Source organism: Sinohyriopsis cumingii, chromosome 7, assembly GCF_028554795.1.
Source record: "Sinohyriopsis cumingii isolate HCF-2022 chromosome 7, ASM2855479v2, whole genome shotgun sequence".
NCBI lineage: Eukaryota > Metazoa > Mollusca > Bivalvia > Unionida > Unionidae > Sinohyriopsis > Sinohyriopsis cumingii.
In genome coordinates, this window is record NC_142967.1 from 66,513,859 (window position 1) to 66,538,539 (window position 24,681).

The 24,681-nt window shown below is 33.5% G+C and overlaps 1 long non-coding RNA gene across 2 annotated transcripts; it reads left to right on the top strand.

The window, feature by feature from the left end:
• The first annotated feature begins 5,221 nt into the window (after positions 1-5,221).
• LOC149795442 (uncharacterized) lies at positions 5,222-16,019 on the top strand. Of its 2 annotated transcripts, none has more exons than XR_016422330.1 (3): positions 5,222-5,744; positions 6,282-6,407; positions 13,619-16,019. It is a non-coding gene; the product is annotated as an uncharacterized LOC149795442 (long non-coding RNA). The 2 variants fall into 2 exon arrangements; XR_016422329.1 differs by lacking the exon at positions 13,619-16,019 and adding an exon at positions 7,154-8,856.
• The last annotated feature ends 8,662 nt before the right edge of the window (positions 16,020-24,681 follow it).

Below are 24,681 nucleotides of genomic sequence, written 5' to 3' on the forward strand. Positions count from 1 at the left end.
CCATATCTTTTAGAACAGACTAGAAATCATACATTTATCCGCGAAGACCCGATGGCTATATAACTTTCTAGTGTGGGGTAACAAAACGATTTTCAAGATGCCAACCATAGTGGCCATACCTAACTTCACATCGGCACCATTTTAATTTAGGACCAAGACATTACAAGAAATCTGTTGGTGAGAACCTCATATTGGTCTGACTATCCACTCAGAAGGAGCGAGAACAATATTGTCAAGATGGATGCTGTGTTGGCCATGTTGAATATTTGAGTGGCATCAGTTTCATTTAGAACCATTTAGACTACGCGTGGTAAACTTTCAAGGCAATCCTGAAGGTCGATTCGTACCAGCAGATAATGCTTCTTTACAATGTGTTATCTTCACATATTTTTAATGATAAATCTAATGAGCATAGTTCACATAAAGTGATCGTGCATGTGAGTATCTATACAATTTCAATGGATTGTATTGTACAATACCACCGCGGAAATAAGGCATTACATAAGACGAATATAACAAGGGATAGGTAATTCCCTCCTCATTACTCTAAATTATGCACCAATGCACCAATCACGTTTAAAATAAAGATGGGAGCGGAGTTCTGTACAGTAGTACATTTCCATTCACTTTCTCAGCTCTCCTTGATTAAAGACATTCTCTATTTTGGTTGAAGTGGAATCTCACAATGCTGTAATGCTGTAAACTTCAGGTTCATTTTACACTGTTCTCAAAAGATGCATTGTTACAGTAGTATATTGCAATAAAATCCTTCTACATATTATACAAGGTGGTACAATGCAAGGATTTTTACGCTTAATAAATAAATGTATTAAATAGCCGAGACTCTAGATACCGCTAACATATGAAAACGAAACTTTAAAAACATGTAACAACGCTTGTGATGTATATTTAATTTTTATTTGCTGGCCTTTATGCTTATTTGTTACGTATATCCAAATTGTGATACTGACCTTGATCAGTAATTTAGTTTAATGCCTACCTGACAAAACTCTTATGTTTGTGTAAACAATATAATACATAAGTAATATTTATCTATGATTTTAGATTCTATATTAAGGTTATTATCTAAAATAAAATGAATGCTATGTGTACCTGCTGCATGACATGTTGTTAACTTAAGTTTTAGTAAGATACCTGCCTTTATTGAAAACTTAAAATTTTCTCAAAATAACATTCAATCTGGTTCTGTTATTGCATGTTGGGGCTTTTTACAATGGGAGAAGTAACATAACTTCTTTATTGCATGTCTTAACATCAGGTTTTGAGGGCTCAGTTTAGGTTGCATTTCAGTTAATATTTCAGAGGATTTATGTCATTAAAATTTTCACTGGAATTTCGAAGTACTCATTATTTCTTCTTGGACTAAATCACTATTTTGAATTGTACTGAATTGATTTAAGACGTTTTGGATTATATCACCCCGATACACTAAGACTGTTGGCACCGTAGCACATTCGAGGATATTGACATATCAAGTTCAATATTGGAATTTGTTTGCATCACTACTGGAATTATTTTGAAGAAGAGAAAGACAAATGCAATTTCAGAAATGAGAGTTGCAGGAAGAGGCGAGAGAGAGAGAGAGAGAGAGAGAGAGAGAGAGAGAGAGAGAGAGAGATAAGATATGCAAATGGAGTGTGTGTGTGCGATTTGGATATTTATCATAGCTTTAACACATTTTCAGACATATCGATACGATATCTGCAGCGCAGTATATAGTGATGTCATGCCGCTGTCCCACCAAGACACATTATCCTCACAATTGAATAACAAATGCCAACACTAAGCTCTTAATGCTGAGCACCTAGCGTGGAAGCTGTACCATTTTTATGTTTTTGGTATGACTCGGCCAGGGTTCAATCCAGCAACCTTCCCCGTCCAGGACGGACGCTCTAGCCACTAGGCCACCGGAGTGTTCAATAGGTAAATATAAATGAAAAAGCAGAGATGAAAATACAGAGAGAAAACGAGAAAGGGGAAATGCAATTTAAATTAAAAAATTAGAACTGAAAAGTGAAAAGCGACCCTCACTATATGTGCACGCTCATGTTTTGATGCTATTAATTCTTATAGAAGAGGACGTATATAAATATGGGCAAGAGAACGTTGAAATATATTTGCACAAAGTGAACCTATTGACAAAGCATACAAAATATACACTTCATTGTCATTGCAACAATGTGTTAATTATGATGTGGTTGAGTAACGTATATTGAGGGGTTATGAGTTGGTACATCAGCATAGGTTAGGAATGTCAAAATGAAAACTGTATAGACCTATATTGCAACAAGAAATTGCGTGCTATTTCTGATTGTTAAAGATTGAAAATTAAGCAACATAATAAAGACTGACTTTCCAAATACTCCTATTTTAAGAGGTCAGGGTCAGAGTCTTGTACTGAAAGCAATACATTTGTTAGATCAACCAAATCAATCTGATTTTATTTTTGAGAATTATAAGCCATTCATGCTGAGAGGTTCTATATCACCTCTGGACAATTCTACCAAACCTGTCCCGATTAAACTATTAAGAGACACAGGCGTTTCTCAGAGTCTTTTATTATCAGGTACATTGCCCAATTCTGAGAAAAAATATGGTCAGAGTGTTCCTATTCAGGATGTAAGGTCAGGCTTTGTGTTTCGTGTCTAGTGTAGCGAACTCATGATCATTCGATTACGAAATGCAGTTATCCACCTTCTGAGGTGCTATGGCCACCTACCCAATACTGTTTGAAACCAAAGAATTAAAAATAACTAACAGTAGGAAGTTGGGAAGAAAAAGAAAATCATTAAATGATTAAATTGCATTACAATTTAATTAAGACAGAGAAGTATGTATGAATATGACACATATTTCACAGAGTACAGTACATGTTCATCTCCGCAAAAGATGTCTAATATAAAAGATGTAACCCAAACAGAGTCATTTCAGTCAAACTATATGTCATTATTGAATGCATACAAGAAGCTGGCCACAGCCTGCATATTGAGCCCACTCATGAACATATTAAAAATGTTGGTACCAATAGTATTAAAGTGAAAAAAAAAACTATAAAAAACTGTAACATTTGGAAAATCAAAGGGTGTTGACAGTTGAACTAAAGGACGTCAACATCCATGTAAGGTGGAGGAGTCTTGACAAAAATGGCGTCATAGGAAGACATATGCAGTACTGCTGCATTTGTACATGAAAACATCATATTATTTATCATTACTGTCTGCATGGAAAATCCCTATTATAAGCAGATAAGGTAGTTCCTTCAACACTTGGTGAAACGTCAAACTGTCAATTTGTTTTTGGAAGGAACATCAAAAAGCAAGATAATTTCCTTTGTAAATTGTAAATAAATCTGAGTAATTCAAATAATTTCATCTTTACGCATTCAGAGAAAGACGCAAGCAAAGTTTAAGTTATCTATGCCATTATTATTCCAATTAAATTTTTTCCCTAAATCCAAAAGAATGATAAAAATAAGACGTTTTCCGCAAACCTTGGAATACACTTAAAACATGTGCTAAAATACCAGTCAAGAATAGGGATGTGACATAATCTTGTCGACTAGCATTGTAAACACCTGACAAGCAGAACAGTTACATAAACATATTCATTTGAAAGATGTTTAATATGTTTTACCTGCAGAATACTCAGACAAACATGGGTTGGAGCAACAAAATTGTACTAGACGTGCATTTAAGGTATGCAATATCCCATTTTAAAGCAGCTGTATACTTATTACCAAAGTATACATATCTCAATATACTATGGGTAAAGAAATTAAAATAAAATTCTCTAGGACTAATATGAAAAATAAGTACAGGAAGAGCATATTTGTAAAAAGAAGCAATATTTAAATAGTATGTTAAGAAACCGTAATGAATAATTATACTGAGGTAATATTGATACGACACTCTATTTTCTGATGGAAATATTCAAATTTACATGTTTGACACATGGTAATAGTTTCAATGCTTTTCAATGAATGAAAAATATATAAGAACTACTTCACTGACAGGAAAATTATTTGCTTAAGAACAATATGAAAAGGTAAAAATAACAAAACTCTAAATCTGAACACAAATTTCAACTTCCTTGCCCTGAATGCAAATTAATAAAATAACCAAACTGAAATCTAACAACACATTGTAAACACAACTGGAAAATCTACCCTATTTGTCGGCCTATAAGTCACTATTAAGGTTAAATCGAATTTGCACCTTTTGCACAGTTTCTATCCTTCATCCATACATAAGCAGATGCTAAGTATAAGACAAGGCCACAACAATACATCAATTGTGTCCTCATCACTGCTGTTTGTTGCACATATCATACGATTGTTCCACACATTTTCGGATCAACACCATCAAATGTAACTAAAAGTACGAAATTCGTTTTACACAAGATTTTAAAACAAATTAGCTACAAAAGACCTGCAAATTTAATGAGTTACAGATAGGATTAAATTAGCGATGCTGTATAAAAAGCATTTTAGTAACGTCCATTTTGAGGAATATTAATGGTATTTCGTGCTATTTTTTTCCACATTACTGCCCTGTTGACCGTGGAGTCATATTGTGTAACTTTCTTTGTATGCACAATGACCTTCTCCTTTCCCAACAAATAAGAGTATGTTCGCGTACACTTCATGTAGTTAGGTGGCATGTGGTTTTCATCTTTGCTCATGCTAGTTGTTAGTCTGAATGACATTTCTACAGCTAGTACAAAATGTGTCACTGGTTCAGAAACTTGCACAAGTAAGCACTTGGGATTACATGTTACTGTATTAATAATACCTTCTGGGTAGTATCATTTAGACCTGGTATGCATTTGCAAATTCAAAGCCAAATATATTCTAACATTTTCTTCGGTACGTTCGCTACAGTTTTAACGATCAATTATTTTAAAGTTACTTTGCAGTATGTTATAATTTTATCTTAAGTTAAAAAGATCAGGGTATATATTTTTTAATCATGTAAAAGTGCGCATTTACATGAGGTCTCGGAATTATATTACGGTAATTTAGTTTGTGTCAGTAGACAATCAGTTTCCGTCCTTACATAAGTGTCTTATTTGTGCAAATTAACTATTTTCTTATTAAAATAGGAAATCTCTACAAATGATCCATTTTTATAAAGGAATAGTATCTAACTAGATGACGAATCGGAGGAATAATATACCTAATACATATATTTCTTTAGTCGTCATGAACCTTATTCCTTTTGATTCTTGTTGGATGCATGTTTGTGGATGCATTGAATGAAATACCATGGATACAGTGATATGGATGTAAGTTAATTGGATGTCATGATTACGCTTATTAATTTCGTCGCTATGAATACAATTAAACCACCTTTACAGACACAGTTCGGCTGCTCATAGGGCCTTTCAAATAACCAGTTAGCTCATGTAACAATCAGTGTTTCAGAACCGGAATGACACACACACCTAAAAAGCATGTGTACTGTCTGCAATGGGACAATAAAACGATTGTATTAATTTTATCTATTGTTACAGTGATAGCAGTAGTATGGCTTATGTCAAACATTCGCAATGAATATCCAGGGATACCCTCTTGTGAAATAATAAATGACAGACCACTATGCGAGTTGGCATCGGATCCACTTTCTAAAGACTGTAGCATAATACATATTCTGATACGACAGAGGAATGAAGCATCAAAGAAAGCAAATGAATTTCAGCGGAAAATTGGACAAATGCAATGCCAAGTAAGACTAGAATAAACAGTTGGTATCCTTATCATATCTGAACACTCCAAAACCGTTTCCATTGTTCTTATTGGTACAGGTATTTAGGTGTACCTATCACTATGAAAGAAACATTCTCTCTCTCTCCATGTGTCTTTATTTCCCTCTCTCTGTCTCATGTTGTATGTCTGTTTCTTTCTTTCTGTCTCTCTCTCTGTCTCTCACTCTTTCGATATATGATGATGATACCAATAAGATCGTACGAATCAGAAACGGACACAATAAGTCAAGGCTCTATAGTAAAACGGACTGGCACTGAATTATCTCGTATTTAGACTCTTCACGGTAGAAGCCAATTAAAATGAGTATATGTGCAATATCGTTATGATAATAATTTCCTTCTTCCAATTCTTTTTCTTGTTATTCTTTTTTTCTTGCTCTTGTTGTTATTTTTGTTTTTGCTCATCTTGTTCCATCATCATCATCATCATTATTATTAGCATTATCATCGTTACTGCTATTATTATTATTATTATTATTGTTTTTATTATTATTTAGAGCCTTTACAAGTCAAATGGTTCGCACACCAGACAGACTGGGAGGTGGTGCCATACTTCTGGTCAATACTTTGCCGACGAGAATCTTGCTTTGGCATTGTCCGAACTTTTTAAAGGAAAACGTGTGGTAAGTTTCGGTGATGGGCCTGGAAAATATAAACATCTGATGGAGAAATCTGGTAAACGGATTACAAACGACGCTTACGACTGCGCGCCATTTTGCAATGATACAAGTCAGGGCAAAGTTAAATCCCTGGACTTGTCACTTTACCAATATGGTTTACCACTTTATGACTGGGTGATAAGTCTTGAAGTCTTTGAGCACATTTCAAGAGAGTTTGAACGTGTTTATATCAATAATATTAATAGACATGCCAGGGAGGGCGTTGTTTTGAGTTGGGCGGTCCCGGAACAAGGCGGTTATGCTAATATCAATAACCATCCATTTGATTATGTTGTCCAAATTATGAAAGAAAATGGTTTGCACCATGATGTCGAGAAATCTGAATTTCTGAAGAAAGCGGCAAAGCTTAATTAGTTGAAAAATAATGTTAATGTCTTCTTGCGAAGAAAGGTGGCTCAATCAGATTATGTGATGTATTTATTGACATAAGATCTGTTGTAAAGTAAATACCATGCAAATTGCAAGGACACAGTGTAGAAAGGAGCAATTTCTATATGACACGTAACAAGCTGCATATAAATAATGATACAATTAAATTAAATAAAATTGAAGCCATTTAAATGAAGATGCATATAATGTCACATTCACATATTTTACCTCGAGCAACAAGTATCATCAATACCAAAATTAAAATCAAACAGTCAGCACGAAATCTAGGTGTCACTCTCTACAGTACTTTTTCTTTACAGCAACATGTCATGAACATATACAAGGCTGTACATCTGGAAATGTGATACATCATGTGAACTGGCAATTTTGTTCCTCTTGCCACCTCTGAAACACTTGTGTTTTCCTTATAATGTCCAATATATTATTGTTAATCACATATCTCTGATTGTCTTAGAATCTACTACAGGGTAAGAAGAGCTGAGCACACCTCCACCTGATCTTTACCTTCAACAAGCTACCCGTTTATTCCAGAATCAGATATAAAATCTGTTCACTATGCTACATTTCAATGACTGGCTCCAATCCAATATTGTCATCGGACCTCACCTATATATACATCCGATCTAGAGCTTCTCTTCTTTAACGCTGACATTCTCATTGTTCCTTCTGTTAAAACGAAATCATAAGATCAACATTAGATTTCGTAGCAAGGCCCAGGTGCGCCGAACGAATTACCCAAGGACATCATAACTGCGTCCACGAGTGCTCAGAAAATTCGCGTATTTCGAGTACATAAGCAGATTTCGAAGACACAACATTGTTTCATCTTTAAGGGCTCACTGGACAGTTTATCTGGTTAATTTTCATCCGACAATGACTTATTACAGACAAATGAGAACAATTTTACACTGAAGATACAAATAAAAACAAACTAATGTTTTTTTGTGTAAAAAGCGTACATGTGAGATTTTGACTGTGGCAATCAGGTTAATTACTGACGCAACTGGTGGCTTTTATACTGAACCAACACTGCCAATAACCCATGAATTTTAAATTCATTTTTGATAGCAAAGCGCTATTTTGAATATTTTCCTGTGACAAGGCAGCTGAAAGAATCAGTTTGTGCCTTATGCATGAATAAAGTTCACTAGTACTATAACAAATTAGCATGCTTTTCAGATGTTTCGATATTCACTTCTGTAGCAGACACATGTAAATACGTAAGCCAAGTCGGCTGCTAATTTGCAGTCCAAGTTAAGCATTTGATCTCCAATGCTCGTCTAACTGTACAGGCAGTCACCAACAAGCCAACCCATTTCCAACTCAAACTAAATCTTAACCAAATTTCAGATGTAGCTTCTGTGTGAATGTATATATGCTAGGCTTGTGATAATTCGTTTCATGCCTTCTACCTTAAAATTAGGTAGGTGTCAAAATACGAAACTATCCAGTGAGACCTAATTATTGCATTTTCATGATGTTTCGTTTCTTGGTGCTGGTTTACTATTCTCGTTGGGTATGGTTTTTTTTCTTCATCTAATATTATAAAGCGCTTAGAGCTTCTAACTACGTTTTCAATATTTTTTAATAGCATTATGATGAGTAAAGCTTTGGCGCACATTAAAGCCTGTTTTAAGTAATAAAACAATTAATAATAATAATAATAATAATAATAATAATAATAATAATAATAATAATAATAACAATAATAATAATAATAATAATGATACTGATATAAATGCCACTGATTATCAGTTAGCAAACGTTCTGAGTATAATTTCAATTGATCTATTATTTTGCTTAATATTGCTATGGGATTTTCTTCCTTGTATTAAAATAGACACTGTACTACGTAGGTGACATTTAACACATTAATGTCTTTTATCTGATAGAAGTTTTTAGTATCAATCGCATTTGTAATATATACAGTATAATGTAAAATACATGCATTCTATATTTTATCATTTCCTGCAGTATATTGTATCAATAACATTATGTTATAGTTATATATTAGTTTTATATTTTACAGTTGTGATTACGTGGTAGTTTCGAACGTGATAATGTGCCAGTGAACTGTATTGTGTCGATGTGCTAATGGTCTTCTTTTTGTATCACAATACTATATCCCAACGTTGTTATTATCTGAATTCATAATAATTCGAAATTAATGTTCTTGTCCAAGAATATTATTGGTGAGCAATTTCTTCTTCCAGTTCATTAAAGTTTGAATAAGTAAACCCACCCAAATTAAAAACTGAACACAATAATGAGAAATGTTAGATAAAAAAGATTATATGTGCTGAATCATTGTCACCGTTACCATTTCCCTTAATGGAAACGTCCATTCTAGAAGTTTCTAGGGTCAGAATTAAGACTATAACCTTGTTTACCATCAACAATGAATATTTAATCTACAATTGAAAAGAAATATTCAGGTATGTATCATCTTGTTTATAAGAGAAATATCCCTGGTCATGTACAAAATATAGATACACATAGCACAGTCATAAAAAGAGCCAACAAATTATACGAACTAACTATACATAGCACACCTCCGCATAAAATAAAACGATTTATACATTAGATGAAGTAGTGTGAGTGACACAAAATACACATAAGCAATATTATACTTTTATACACGTGAAAGTGCATGTGCAATAAATTAAATTTACTTTGATGCGTTGTATATCAAATTTGTATTGCGGAAACATCAAATCCCACCTTAATTCTCATTGATTTTTGTCTTTCATTTTGCCAGTGAAATTTTTTTTTTACTGAACACAACAGAAGGAGCTGAACTAACGTGTTACATAACGAATGAGTCGTTCTTCGTCGTCCAGTAATTTATCTGGTGTTTATTCAGTTTCTTAGAAGATAGCAAATACGATGATATACATAATTTTTGTCTTCTTGAATCAATACTCCACCTTACCCTACATCACTTGCGTCAACATACATTTTAAAAGATTTACTGAAATCTTGAGCTGAAAAAACTGGTACGCTCGTAAGTACGCCCATTAACTTATTAAAAGCTTTCCTGACATTTGTCCTAGCAATGAAACTTGGTTCTCGTACTAAAAAAATGGATTAGTGGTTCAGCATCCATGGAATAAATGGAGGAACTTTTTGATAATATTCAGCCATACCCAATAATCGCACATGCTGCATTATGCTGGTAGGCACAGGGCATTTAGATATAGCCTTAAACGTAGGTGCTGACATTCATAGGGAATCAACCAATTTTATAAATGGTCTCCAAGAGCTATTTTCAATGTCGTTATAGATGATGGCGTCATCTATGTAAGCATCACAATTATCTAGACCAGATGTAATCGTGCTCATTGCATGTTGGAATGTACAAGACGAAACTTTCATCCCAAATTTTTAAATAGGTCAATGGCTTTACCAGAACTTCGAGGTCCATTAAGATAAACAATCTTATTTCTGGTCACAGGATCATACACTGACGGTGCTGATGATAATTTTGATATTTGATTATTTTTTATCAGAAATATGTTTGATTTGAACGTCGGCAGATTCAGAATAATCGAGTATATTTTCTTGTTTTATTCTTTATTCGCCCCATGATGTATACGTACCGATATTCAATTTTTCCAAGAATGCTGAATATTTTTAGTTGATATAAAACGAATCCGTAGCGACTCTGACAGCAAACTTAGAAACTCTATTTATCATCGATAATAGATTTATTGAAACGTAAGCGAGCATTGAAGATCTTAAATGAATAAACTGCGGTGACTCTCCATCAATATAACCAACAGTCGTACCTAATTTAGTTCCGTCCGATAAGTTGACATTACTTCGACTTAATAATGTATTTTGTTTCGTTGTATCAGCAATCAAAAAATCTAACTCAGCATCGTCTGTAATCAATCTTTTACAAGGTTGTTTATGATTAAATGATCTTCCTTGTGTAAATTTACCGATTTTTTTTTCCTGCCGAGACATTTTTGCGATTTTATTTTCGTAATCGGTTATATCAGGATTTGCATCAACATAAATTTCTTTTCTTATGGTAACCAAACTTCTTTCTGTATACGATATGATATAATTTCTTTACTTACTGTAAGAAATATCTGTATTTTTACATCGAGCATATATCGTAACAATACTGTTGGAGCCCAATGTCTTTGTGAAAAATTTTTGCTGAACTAGACATTACAAAGTGAATAAAAACCTTCGGCAAACTTAAGTGACTCGATGCAAGCAAATTCAGTCAGGTCAAAATCCAGTAATGGTTCGTTTATTGATGAAAAGAACAAATGCAAGTGGTTGATGATAGGTTCTACGACTCCTTGTAACAAAGTCTACATAAACGAATTCTGCGGATACCATTCACAAAGCGTTCGTAACGGAATTCTATGACCGAAACCGTGTGTGAAGTGTGGTATTGGAGTTAGAGGAGAAACGCAGTAGTGTATGCAAGGTGGTGGTAAAAATACAGAGAGCTGAAAAGATATTATGATGATAATGACAAAGTTATACAAAGTGCAGAAAACAATGTAGCCAGATTTTAAAGTAATGACCTAGACAAATAATCATTTAAACAAAAAATATTATATATGAATGGAACAAAATGAATTTGTGAGACATCATATCATCAAAAATTATGAAGCAAATAATGATGGTGCAATCAGAAACTGTCGACTAAAAACACTTTAGTCGGTACTGTCACTAATACATGCTTATCTCCAAATTAATACTAATGGGAATAAACATTATTAATGTAACATATTTATATTCGAATGTTATTACGGAGTACACGAAGACGGTCTTGTGATCATATCAACGGTATCAAAATCGATAATAATTTATCTAATCTGAAATATCAAATAAAGACAGAACAGCAGATTTGAAAATACTGGCAAACATTTAAAACTTGCAAGATCAGTTGTATCTATAAATGTAAAGACTGGCGAAAAAATAATATTTCCATCGATATGTGCTGCTGGTAAATATTTTAATATTTACCCGCGTTCTGTAAAATTTGTCGCAGATAAGGTAACGAGATGGGCGTTTTCCCAAAAATATAAACAAAAAATAACTTTCCAGAAATATATAATATACAGTTATTTTATAAAGTGTTCTGGAAAATAGAAAATAAATAGACGCTGTAATTTTACTCAGTACTGTATGTAGAAAACGATATAATCTTAATGTTATAAGTTAATTCTAAGGACGGCACAAATACATATAATGTTTGTTTTAAGGAAAGCACATAAAATAAACGGAGCCTTCTCTACTTTCATCATAGTGTTGCCCCCCCCCCCCAATAATCAACCCCGGGAGCATGCGAAAGATCAGCCACCAAATAATGATATGGTGGGAGGGTTTGCTTTATATTCTGTTGAATTTCGAGCAGTTAATGGGAGGAGGACCCCTACTGATTAATGAAAAATCGCGAAATATTGCAACCGTCGACAATTGTCAGTCACGTGTCAGACCTCGAAAATGAGAGTTCATTGCTTTACCAATGAGCTTCGGAGACATCTTACATATATACGATTCAGAAATTATTAGAAAGTTACATATGCTGTTGTGCTTTCCTTAGAATTAAGATTGTTTATAACTAAAAATCTAACTAGACAAATCTCAGTTTGGCTATTCTCACTAGAAAAACGTCACTTTGATTATTCTTATTAGACAAACCTCAGGTTTACTATTCTCACTAGCCAAATCTTAAGTTGGTTATTCCTATTAGACAAACGTCAATTTGGCAAACTAGAAAAATATAAATTTGGCTACTCTTACTAGAAAAATATCAATTTGGCTATTCTCACTAGAAAAATGTCAAGTTGACTATTATCACTAGACAAAATTCAATTTGGCTATTCTCACTAGACAACGTCATTTTGACGTACTTAGAATTGAAGTATATTTACGGTGCATAAAAAACATTTTATTTTAAATATGTATGTCATAATATATATATATATATATATATATATATATATATATATATATATATATATATATATATATATATATATATATATATATATATATATATATATATATATATATATATATATATATATATATATATATATACATACATACATACATATATCTCACAGCTTAATTTCCAGTTTACTTGAATTATACCTTTGAAAAGTCAAAATACACTGTAAAGGTGTTTTGTTTAACTGTTTGCAATTGTACAGAGGATACGAATATATTTGTAAACAGTTTTGTGATCACCAGGTAGCATTGTGTGTAAACCTTACTTTAAAGATACAATAGGAGCATGACTGTCTAATACATTTACGGTATATAGGCTGGTCTCGTTGAACAGTCTGTGCTTTGGCTGTGACCAAAAACGCATTTAAACAACTTGGAAGGCAAAATAAAGTGCAACGATACCTGATTGACACCACTGCACTGGTAGACAGATTAGTGCCTGGTGTATTTATATTTATAAACTTAGACATGACTTTACATGAAATAAAATTGTGCAACTATAATCAGCTCTTTCATTACCACATTACGCAGAGTTTATGCTAGCCAACAATTGTACATTTCTTCTAACAGTATTTATATTTCATAATGTTTCTTCAGTTATAAATTACAAATTATTCATTTGAATCTCTAATTTGGATTAGATTGGTAATGTTTATAAATTGTTCTATTGAAACGTATGCATCTTGTATTCTAAAATTTATTTTGTATATCTGGTTTCATCATTCATGCAAGAGGAGTGTGTGTGATAAGGATTTTTAACGTAGCTTTTAACAATTTTTCAGTCATATCGCTACGATGTCTGCAGTGAGGCAGTTTATATTGATGTCTAGCACTGGGGTATCATGCCGCCGACACGTAGCACGATGTCCCACCCAGCCACATTATCCTGACACCAGGCCAACCAGTCCTAACACTGACCACTTAATGCTGAGCGCCAAGCGAGGCTGCTGTTAGTACCATTTTGTAAGTCTTTGGTATGACTTGGCCGGAGTTCGAACCCACGACCTCCCGCATCCGAGGCGGACGCTCTAACCACTAGTCCACTGGAGCGGTCTCTTGCAAGAGGAAGAATTCGGCAAGCACAAACATGTAACTTTCTGCTTATTGGTATTATGTACTTCTTAAACCCAGACTGGTATAAGGTGAAGTGTACATTTGCAACAAGCAGAATTTAGAGAATGTTGACACACTTCTATCCTGCTTTCATGTACTGTGACTAAAAATGTCTTTATATGTGATATGAGGGAAACTGCATGCTGCCTAAGGTAGACAGCGCATAGAAAAATGGCTGCACCCATGTGCTCGAGAAATGAACTTGAAATAGTCAAATGTACACAAACTTTAGCAGTTATTAAAACAGAGAAAAATAATTTGTGACAGTAGAAAATACTAACTTCTAAAAGTGCAATAAATGAAATATAAAATAGAACCCGAGTCCCTCAATGGGACTGACGCTCTACTGGGCATTTTGAATTTCCAGGAATTCAAGATAAGACAATTTCTTCATTTTAACTGTCGAGTATTAAAATCATCTCCCGTATCCTTCAGCAATAACAATATTTTCAAATTCGCGGCTGTGGTACTCATACTGGATGTCAACTTAGCACCAATTTCATTTAGGACAAAGTAGACATCATTAAAAGTGTATTGGTGAAAACCACGTGTCATAATGATCATTCATTCAAGGGGAGTAGTGACAACAATATTTAAAGTTTGTCGTCATGATAGCCATATTTTGACGTAATACTGACACCAGTTTCATGTAGGACTTGGTGAAAAACCCATCAAAATGATCATCCATTCAACATGCGTTTTGTCTAAAAGACTATTTTTAAGACAGTCGTCGTGGCAGCCATATTGGATATACGACTGGCACCATTTTCATTTAGGACCAACAAGGTATTATAAGAATCCTATTGGTGAAGGCCCCATGTTGATATAGCCATCCATTTGGAGAGCAGTAAAGATAACCATAACTTCAAGATATGACTTTCCATTCAGGAGGAGTAGCAATAACAAGATGTTCAAGATGGCTGTTGTGGCGGCCATATTGGACATCAGATCAGCACCATTTCATTCAGGACCAGCCAGGAAAAATAAGAAGTCTTTTAGTGAAAACCCCATTGACATGACCATTAATTCAGAAGGAGTTGCAATAACAAGATTTTCAATATGGCTGCCATGGTGGCCATATTAGACGTCAGATTGGCACAATTTTCAATCAGGACCAACTAGACAGCATAAGAAGCCTTTTTAGTGAAAACCATATGTTGATATAACCATCCATCTAGGAATAGTGGCGATAAGATTTTTCAAAATGGCTGCCATGATGGCCATATTGGATGTCGGATCAGCACCATTTTCAATTATGATAAACCAGACATCATAAGAAGTCTTTTAATGAAAACCCCATGTTGATATGTCCATCCATGTAGGAGCAGTAACGATAACAAGATTTTCAAGATATCCACTGTGGCAGCCATATTGGATGTCAGTTAGGTACAATTTTCATTCAGGACCATCTTGACAATATAAGAAGTCTTTTCATGCAAACCACATGTTCATATGACCATTCATTCAGGAATAGTAGTGAGAACAAGACTTTCAAGATGGCCACTGTGGCAGCGATTTTGGATGTCCAAGGAAAACCAGTTTCATTGATGAATGTGTGTAAAGTTTCAAGGCTATAGTTTAGAGAAGTAGTGATAACAAACATGCTAACAGACAGTCAGATGATGAATGGATGACATACAACAGATCATCCCATACGCTCCTCTAGTCTATGACTAGTAGAGCTATAAAAAATAACGTTAGTTTTTTTCTTCAATTTACCTGTTAAGTCCAGGAAGTGAAGATGACCAAGCGGAGATAATAGTCTTTTGAGAGGTGCATATCTGAAGTAAGGCCAAACTATACTTTATAACCCTATTTACACTCAACAATCAAACACCAAAACAATGGAAATATACAATTATTTTAATGATATCTAACATAGAAAAGGTCTTTTTTAAATAGCCATTATAACCAGTGAGGAGAACCTGGGAAACTATATTTCTTTTAAAGTCAAACCCTGTGCAAACTATGAAACTTTTGAGTGGAACCTTAAAACAAAGATGAACATTCGTGCAATTTTCTCTTTTTCATATCATCATGTATGATTTTCTCAATAAACCCATACATTAATATTGATGTTATGAATACAAAATACGCTAATCAGCGTATCTTGCTGTTGTTGATACAATGTTTTGTGGCAGTATTGTGCCTGAAATGTTTCTAATTGTGAGGAAATTAAATGTTTTAGAACACAGAAGTAACATAAACTTGGATTAGGTGAAAGAAAAATGTAGGAAAATGTTTCTTTTCATTCATTTGTAACACACTAAAGGAAAAATTACAAGGCAGATTCACTTGCTTACTTATACTAATGTTAGAAAAATGAGGAAAGCTTGTACCTTTTGACCTCTGTAAACCTGATCTTTTCCATCCCTATTCAACCTATAACTTTTGTCAGTGAAATCTCTGGAATTAATGTGGTAAGTCTTGTGTTTCTGTCTTTAGCATAATAATGGTTGCTATGTTGAGAAAATACAATATACATTTTTAAAATCTGAACCTATTCATAACCGATTAAGATAAATTTTGACTTGCTCAATTACTGATAAATGCACTGAGACTGTTACTTGAAAATAAAACAAGTTCTCTTTAGATTGTGTCTGAAAACATAAGTTCATGAAAAATTGTTTTGTAACATATCAGCTCAAAATTATACTGCATTAAAAATTATTTTGGCAAACAATTGTTGGTGTCTGAAAGCCAACAGCTTCCAAAGATACAGAAAATCAAGTATTTTGTTTTAAAGGTCTGATAGGTACTGACACTGCCACACAATCTAGTCATAAAGTGCATCGTGTATGAATCGGATGTAATGTCAATATTTATCATTGCACAATTGTTGAAGCATAGGTATTTGGTAAGTCCATGAAAATAGCTTTTATGCCTCTTTTATCTTCTACTTTGTGGCTGTATGGTGTTTAAACAATTGTTAAAATATGATGGCCAAATAACTGCATGGGATAATTTTGGACACCTCATGTTTGATTGATGACTGACATATTGGGTTGTTAAATAGTCATTTGAACCCATGTGTTGGTCTAGTGTAGCAAACATTGCCTTCGATGACCATGGGTATCTATGTATGTGTGTATGCCATATCTGAAATATATGTTTTACTGGTAGGTAGGTATACAAGCAAAATATGATAGATTATAAACAGACAGGTAGATAAAAAGCAATTAAAAAAATTATATGTAAGTGTTGAAAGAAGCAAACATTGTACCCTTTGACCTCTATGAACATGATCTGTTCTGTTTCTATTCAACCTGTAAACTTTATCAATGACATCTCAGGAATAATTGAGGTATGCCTTGTGTTCCCGTTTTTAGCATAATATTGTTTGCTATGTTGAGAAAATACAATATGCATTTTTAAAATAGTCCACTTTTCCTCATGGGCTGGTGTTTGGGGGCTTGTGTCTGACTTTGGGACCAACAAATACTGCCCTGTGGAAGAAATGCATAATAATTATTCAAAAGGACTGTTTAGATGCTAACTATTTCAATGTTTCATCTATACCACCAAAATTAAATTTTACAAATATTAACACTTGTTTGATATTTATGGTTCTGCTCTGGTTATTAAATACTTCTGAAACTGGGACTGGTATAAGGTAAAGTTATGTGCATTTGCAACACGTTTAGTGGAGAAAATGTTGACATACCTCTATGCAACTTTCATTTACTGTGACTAAAATTTCTTAATATGTTGCATTAGAAAAAACAACAGGCTGCCTAAAGAAGACAGTTGATCAAGATGGCTACTCCCACTTGCTCGTGAAATGAAGTTGAAATAGTCCAAAGTACACTACCGGTAACTTCAGCAGTTATTAAAATAGGGACAATAAATTATGCCAGAGTAGAAAGTACTCATCAATATGTGTTCATCTCACTCATTATCAAACCTTTGCAAGTTCAGCCAAACAGGTGCAAAAATCACCTAATTAATGAGTTGATCTCATTCACTATCAAATCCATCTGAGATCTGGATGATATATGCGTATATTCCAAGTTTGATCAAAATCATATCTGAAATCTGTCCTCCAGAGTGGTCACAAGGTCAGCCAGTCAGATGCAAAGGATTATCTGTGTAGATCTTACTCAATTCCAAATATATTCAAGATCTTGATGACGAAAACCCTTAGTGCTTGTCAGATAAATATCTAATCAGAATAAACGGCTTGAAGAGAGGTAACAAGATCAGCCAATTTGATGAAAGATCACCATATTAATATGCGTGGATCTCACTCATTATTCATTTGAACTTGACCTTTAATGACATGCACCCCCACCCCCACAATAATGAGCATGAGCAACTGCAACATTTTTAAGAGCAATTTTTTAATGTATAGATGGTTAAAAGGATGTCCTGGAAACACTTATAATGCAGGACCTTCCAGGGCCTTTGCCTCCTGGGCCACCACCATAGTGTCCATCCTACTGACCCTATGCCTACTTGTTTACACTCCCTAACAATATTCCTGGATCTGCCACTGATGACCAAGATCTTGATGATTTAAGCATATATTCTAATCCTGATCAAAATCAGACTAGAAATGTGGCCTTCGGAGTGGTAACAATCCAAGACAATCAGATGCATGATTATCTGATTAATATATGTAACTCTTCTTCTTCCATCCAAGATCTTAATGATATAAATCCCTATTGCAATTCTGATTAAAATAAGGTAAAAAAAACCCCATGGCTTCCATAGGTGGTAACAAGCTCAACCAATCAAATGCATGTTCATGCATGGATCTTGGTCGTTAACAATCTTGTCAGAGATCTTAATGGTATAAGGATATATTCCAAGTTTGATCATAATCAGATAAAAATATATGGCCTCCAAGTTTAGCCAATCGGGTGCAAGATCAACTCATTAATATGCATGCATCTTACTTATTATTAATATTTGTGGAGATTTTGATGATAAAAACCTATATTCCTTGTTTGACTGAAATTGGATCAGAATATGGACTCTAGAATGGTACGAAGCAGCTGTCGACAGACGGATGCAGGGCCTTACAGTGGCATACATGCCATATTTCCAGATGGTTATTGAGACTCAAAAAGGTGTTTTTAGGGGAGGAGGGCAGTGCACTCACCATCACCCCAAAGCAAGATCGTCGAATTCAGAATAAACTCTTTTCATATAAACCTATAGAAAATGACGGGAAATTCATACCTGAATACAAGAAAATAACAGGTGTTTTCTTTAAAGCATTTAATACGCTTACAAACAAAATATAGTTGGTTCACTTAGCAATGTCAAATATCATCACCAAACAAACACACGTGTACACTCACAGAATCACAACCACACAGATATTTAAAAAAATGCACAAAGTTTCTGTCTTTAAAATCTAATGGACATTGTAATATAGTCTTAATTAAATTCAGTCTATCAATAGTTCAGTTGGGGGTTTGAAGACATAAATGTCATTTGTGCTTGTCTTTGCACTCATTTGAGGCTGAATCTTTTGTTTCAAGATTCCTTGTAATTTTATTCTTTTATCTGTTGTTTGATGATATAAAATAGGGGTTCATGGCAGCTAATTACAATACTGATATTCCTGTTTTTCTCTTTTGTAATGATGTCTACACTGACAACCAATCACTAGTGTGTTAAATGAATCAAGCAATTAATAAATAAACAATCATAAATACCCTTCCAATATAGTTTGATATCCAGAAACATAAATTAAACATGATAATATATCTACTGAAATCTTTCTGACAGTATTATGCGTTCACTATCATACACATATTTAATCATGCATGCCGCATCTCATTTGTACACAGAGACACTGTCACGTGGTGACCTGCACAAAAATAGCAGTCAAAACAAAAGGAACATGGCATATCTTCCATGACCACTATCACGTAATTAGTTATTGCTAAGTTCATGAATACGTTCAATATTTCTTGCTAAGTAACCAGAAGTATTCTCCGAGTTAATTTTGTACCTATTCATGACTGATTAAGATAAATTTGAGTTGTTCAATTACTGATAAACGCACTGAGACTGTTACTTGAAAATAAAACAGTTCTCTTGATATTGTGTCTGAAAACATAAGTTCATGAAAAATTGTCTTGTAACATATCATCTCAAAATTATACTGCATTAAAAATTATTTTGGCAAACAGTTTTTGGTGTCTGAAACCAAGAGCCTCCAAAAACACAGATAAAATAAATATTTTTTTAATGGTCTGATAGGTACTGACACTGCTACACAATCTAGTTAAAAAGCGCATGGTGTATGGATCAGATGTAATGTCAATATTTATCCTTGCACATTTGTTGAAGTATAGGTATTTGGTAAGTCCATTAAAAAAGCTTTCATACCTCTTTTATATTATGCTTTGCGGCTGTATGGTGCTTAAACGATTGTTAAAACATGATGGCCATATAACTGCATGGGATAATTATGGACACCTCATGTCCGATGACTGACATATCGAGTTGGCAAATAGTCATTTGAACCCATTTGTTGGTCACGTTTAGCAAACATTGCCATTTGAGGACCTTTTTTAAGTATGTATGTATGTATGCATGCATGTATGTATGCATGCATATATGTATAAGTGTATGCCATGTCTGAAAGAATTTTGTTATTGGAAGGTAGGTATATGAGCGAAATATAATAGATTAAAAACAGACAGACCAGTAGATTAATAGCAATTAAAAAAATGATATCTAAGTTTTCCTATTATTGAACATACTTTATTATTATTATGATTAGTATTATAATTATATTATTATTATCATTATTATTATTATTAAATATAATTTGGAAATCACTGAATATATCAGTAACAGTTATTAATATAATCCGTCTGTCTTTATTTAACATCCACAGAACCCAAATACCTGAGATGCTATTTCAATATGATAAAATTGCCATGGGGATGAATGGCCCAAGGGATGAATTCTTAAGGAATGAACTATCCGGGGATAAATTGGCTGAGGATGAGTTGTTCTTGAACACATACAATTTTCTTAAACAACTTGCCAAAAAGTGATGTAATGGATGTGACATTTATGGCCAATAAACAATGACAAAATATTTTAGTAACAGACAACCCATCAACAACAACACAAAAACTGACACCTGCCAACAATTTGTTGCACTGTATAACAATAATGAAGAAAAGTCACCAGGTTATTAACAGCATGAATAGGTTTTACTTTAAATATAAACATACCTGGATAAATATTACAAACATAAAAAAGTCAACAACAGTCGATCTGCACTGAAAAGCATATTTATTCTAAGGTATAGTTTTGATGATGGTAAATGTACATCATCAAGCTATAGTAACTGCAGGGAAATGGATCAGATTTTATTGGTGTTGTGTGACAGATGAAATTGGTAAAGTGCTAGGTTACTTTTTTAAAATAGTGATTGGCAGTTAAACTTAATGAGTGGACGAGAATTAAATTACATGATGTACCATGAGGGCCCTGAACATAAAAACAGATGTGCCAAAGAAAGAAAGTGTGTGGTGTTGGCATGGTTGCACTGTCAATATAAAGTTCTGATAAAATATTCAAAAATATTTTTTAAAAACAGCATCTGCAATCTGGCAACTCTACCTGTTATAAAAACAAGTATCACAAGATTTTTAGAAGTTATATAGACAAGAACAAGAATCAAGATAAAAAAGAAAAAATTCTTTCTTGCTCTAATGACTCTGCAAAATCTATTAGTTTATTTGTCAGACTTTAGTTCTCACCAATACTACTGATAGTAATCCTTCTTTAGCTGCCATGAATTAAGGGCCTAAATTACCCAAATTGATTGGCTGGCAATGTTGTTTATAGGCACATCATGGCATTTTGACTATTCAGTGCTAAAGCTGGGGGAGTCAAGTTCTTTGGTCCGAGACCCACAGCAGCCAACCCAGTTAATCGAGGCAGGATTCAAAGTGGCAACCCAATGATCATGTATCCAGCATACTAACCACTGAGTTACTTCCCAACTTCCCATGTAACAGGGACTGAATAGTGTCATTATGAAATTTGTCTAAAGTAAGTGCCAAATAAGTTTACACTGATTTTTTAATTTTATTTTATCAAAAAGGTATAATTCAGTTTAAAAACAAACTGTACAAACCTAACATTTTAGTATATTCCAATAAGATGATCATAATTTGGATAAGTCCATTCTGCAAAATTATTACGGTATATGAAGATTTTCAATGGAATCTGGCACAAAAATGCTGGACGGTTAACATAGTAATTTCCAAATGCATGGGTTGTTCCAGTAGGTAGCAAAATTAGAGCATATGTGATGCAACTGTAACAACCCTTGCTGTCCAACTTTGATGCAATACATAAATTGTTTTTCCTTTACTAATATAAATGTGGTGTAGTCCTATCAAGACAGTAGCATTTCAAAGTAATTACTTTGCAAATTGATTATACCGCTGATATTATTCAGGTGTCAAGTTTATTACCTAAAACCGATGTTCATTTAAAATAAATCAGGAAGAAAAACGTGGGTATTGGATTATTTACCACCACCAATAATTGGCTTCCTATTGGTCTTTTCAATACGTTTACACGATTTTCTCTTCCCTGCATCCCACCCCCAACTCAGAGTGTTGGAGCCATTTACTGTACTGTATATGTACTTGCGTGATACTCTAAATCCCCTTGACAGAATGTTATCTGGAGAGTGTTGTCGACAGTACATGGAGTGAACATATTGTTTCCTTTTTGAATAAAATAATTAGTATACAGTAAAGACGAAATATTCGTGGCTAGAGGCCAGTTATTACGATATTTTAAAAGATATCACTCCAAATGCGTTATGTTAAGAGTTATAACTGCTCAATATTTCTTGTATAATAATAAATATTGCCTATATATATATATATATATATATATATATATATATATATATATATATATATATATATATATATATATATATATATATATATATATATATATATATATATATATATATATATATATATATATACATATATATACATATATATATATATATATATATATATATATATATATATATATATATATATATATATATATATATATATATATATATATATATATATATGGCTGTTGGCGTCGTATAGGCAGATTTCATCGTGCAACTTACGTTTTGAGCAGTTGAAATCCCTCACATGAGAACGGGCAGACGATATGAAAGGAATTACTTCCGGGTCAATATTTCACTGTGCCTGTTAAGCTTTAGATCCAATGTTAAGTAACTCGTATATATAATTCAATTCAATTCAGCTCACTAGAAATCGTAATTAAACATGAAAAAGGCAATCACTTGTGTAGTAGATACGTGTTTGTAGGAGATTTAAGATCTAGAAACGAGTATGTATGTTTATTTGATTGAAATCTGGGATAATCGTGCAGATAAAGATGGCGTTGGTTGCGGTCAGATTCTAATCTGCCCACTAAATTTTATCTTCCCACAACATGAGTATGAGGACAACGGTTCTGCCTATAACCCACCTAAAATAGTAGTATATATATACATGTGTATATACATATTTAAATATATGATGGTTTAGAAATATTTAGAATTAAGAGAGCATAGATAGAAAGGGGTGGGGGTAGGTTAAATACATTGAACTGAAACATTAATTATTTCTAAAGCGTTCATCTAATTTGCTTTTGGAACCGTTATTAAATTCACTTTACTACGCCTAGATATGCGTGCTGATCAACATGTACAGTAATGAAAGCTAGGCATTATGGAGTAATATTTTGTTCTTAAAACTAAATAACTTGGGAACACTGACTTATCCATTTACTTAGCAATACTCATCTAGTCACCATGAAGTCGACAGGCATTGACTTACGTACACTTATTTTAATTCGTTTACTTCTCTTTCAAACAATAAAGAGTTATCAACTATCTGTAATTTTCACGTAAACAATCATACAATAGATGATAAACACCGATTGGGTTGCTAGTGTTTAGGTTGATTGAGTAGGTATTTAAAGAAATATAAATGGCTATAATAATGATGGATAAGTGCTTTATTAAGCATGCCTGTAAAATAAATCTCACACGAGTTGCATTATTAACATATATAAGTGTTACCTAACTACTATAAAATAGGCGACATGCATGAGAAGCCGATTGTTTAGGGTCGGAAATCTCGGCATATAATGCAGCCCGCAATCTTTCATGGTTGTGTTAGGTCTTGAAGTCCGCGTGTCACTAGATGTATACATTTTTCATTAAAAGAAAAAGAGGCTTGTCGAACATCCTTTTAATGAAAAATGTATGCCAGTGGTTTAATACTGATACAGCGTACATACTGTACATATATTATATTAATATCACATGCAAATACATGTGTTTGCACTTTGAATGGAGTTTAAGATTGACCTCAGGCAACTGTGTATTGACCAAGCGAATGAACTACTTGCATCCGTACCAAGTGTATCCACTACAAAATGCAGTATGTGCTTTTTATTGCTATTTAAAATCACCTTCGCAATTTCATAAGCTGATTGTTTTCCTTTTGAGTTTCTACTTTTTACATTGATAAAGTCAATATAAGACACATTTAGGATTTAAAATTGACAGATGGTATTAATGAAGAAAGTATAGAACTACAAACACCTGATTAGCTCAATCATTGACATGTACGATCACCCCTTCAAGGACCAGTGTATGGAAATTAGTGTGGAATAGAAACCAAGAGAAATGATGAACAAACAAGAGGTAATTAAA